General features: G+C 34.0%; 1 pseudogene; it reads left to right on the forward strand.

The window, feature by feature from the left end:
- Positions 1 to 34: 34 nt before the first annotated feature.
- On the forward strand, positions 35 to 1,208 carry LOC100641781 (protein groucho-1-like; annotated as a pseudogene).
- The last annotated feature ends 1,148 nt before the right edge of the window (positions 1,209 to 2,356 follow it).

Genomic DNA, 2,356 nt, shown 5'->3' on the forward strand with positions numbered 1-2,356 from the left:
CATTCATATACTGAAGATCTATATATAGACATGCTTCAGTTATTGCAGTGATGCCGGTAATATTGCTATGTGGGATCTTTGTAATCGTGAGATGACAAGACTATTAAGAGGTCACACTGATAAGGGCTAGTTGTGTTGATATTGCACCTGATGGTAATAAACTATGGACTGGTAGTCTTGATGCTACTGTAAGATGTTGGGATCTAAGAGAAGGAAGACAACTACAACAGCAAGACTTTAATAGTCAGATATTCTCATTAGGATACTGTCCTACTTCTGATTGGCTAGCAGTAGGGTAAGATAAAAGTATTTTTAAGTTATTATATTGCTTACGTTATTTCCATTGCATGAAACAAACATAGAGTACCTACTTGTTACAGGCTCCATATATTGTCATCAATGAAAACTAAACCCACAAATTAGTGTATGAGGATCAAATGCTGAAAGCTTTAGAACTACAAAATTAATCCACTATATCACTGTATGCTTGTATACTTTATATACCAATAGTCTTATTAATTATTAGCAGTATTAGATAAACCAATGGTTTAATGTGTGTGTGTGTTTATGTATTATTAGTATGGAGAGCAGTAGTGTTGAAGTCCTTCGTGTGAGTGGTCCAGATAAGTATCAGTTGTATTTACACGAGTCTTGTGTACTGTCACTCAAGTTTGCTCACAGTGGTAAATGGTTTATAACTACAGGAAAGGATAATCTACTAAATGCATGGAGAACACCTTATGGTGCTAGTATATTCCAGGTACATAGTCCATTATTATTAACATTAACTGTACAGTGGTATTTGTACTTGTTAGTATTATTATGTGTGTGTGTAGTCTTATTTATAATTATACATTAATGTACAATGAAATAATAATTGTATCCTATACATACAGATGTCTGAAAGCAGTAGTGTTTTAAGCTGTGACATATCAGTTGATGATCGTTTTATTGTTACTGGATCTGGAGACAAGAAGGCTACAGTGTATGAAGTTATACTATGAGGTATAGTTTGATGAGTTTACTATAGTATAAAAAGTAATTGTCATTATTTTATTTATTGTTGTGTCCAGTAGGTGATATTTGACTTGTAATGAATAATGCAATCTACACTTGAGTTTAGTCTCTTTGTTACAAGTACTGACTACAAAACTCCCATGTAATATAAAATCTCTAATAATTCCAGTTAAGATATTATTTGTCATGTTTGCTATAATGCATTAACACTAATAATAATAATAATAAAACTTAAATTCTTTTGATTGTAATATCTTGTATTACTATTATACCTGAGGGTTAGTTTGTGAGTACATTTCTTGTAAGTACTAGCTCAAGTACCTTTTATCATAATCACCAAGAGAGTACCAACTACCAATTATTTTAGTAACGCTACCGCGTTACTAAGTAGGATTCACCCCAAAACAATATGGCTGCAACGACTTTTGCAGCCTTGCTATACCGGGAAAACGAGCTCCTATGCTTACCAGACTTTATAGAGGATCTTATCTTGACCAGAGGACTCCATTGGTACCACTAGCGTAGCTCTAAACCTTGTCTAAGAAGAAAGTCAAAAATAGGCGAACCGGCCGTTTTGTTCAGCCACCTTTTTTCATCTTCATCATCATCATCATCTTCTGTCAATCAGTTAAGCAGGGGTATCGTGATCTTTGAACAATGCTACAAGGCTAATTTTTACACCACTCTACTCCAACTATCCATGCGCAGGTCCACAACTTTTTTAATAACTCTAACAATAAGAAAAAGTTGCCCTCTCTCCATCACCACCGGCCCAGCTTACCTCAGTCATTCCGCCATCTTATTAATTAAAGAAACATGTGCTCCAAAATGTGGGAGTGGTTGCGCATGCTCAGATCTCAGAACTGGGAAAAGGGAGCGATTTTTTTTATCTAGCTCTGCTTGGATCAACTGCAATACTAAGTGGAGGTTCCAGGCTTCCAGTTCCAGCTGAGAGAAGGTATTTAGTCTTGGATATCATTTTTTTATTATGTGTGTTCAATAAATTGTATTTTAAAAACACAAACAATAATATTAATTCATGTTATACAATGATCATGAACTTGCAACAGAAACAACAGGACAGGATTGGAAAGAAGAGATGGGTACTGTCACTTCTTCTTGAGTCAAGATTATTATTATATCATACTTCACTAAATACTGATCAGTATAGAGTTTCTTGATCATAACTGTTAGCAATTGACACCATCTGAAAAGAATATTACAAATATTATTAAAAAATCAACACAAACAAGAACATTAAAAATTAAAAAAAAAACAAGATGGAGTAGGATTCTAGAGCAAATTCGTAAAAAAGTAACAGAAACAAGGACAAGTAGGA

The sequence above is a fragment of the Amphimedon queenslandica genome, unplaced genomic scaffold (assembly GCF_000090795.2).
Source record: "Amphimedon queenslandica unplaced genomic scaffold, v1.1 AMPQUscaffold_12363, whole genome shotgun sequence".
Classification (NCBI taxonomy): Eukaryota; Metazoa; Porifera; class Demospongiae; order Haplosclerida; family Niphatidae; genus Amphimedon; species Amphimedon queenslandica.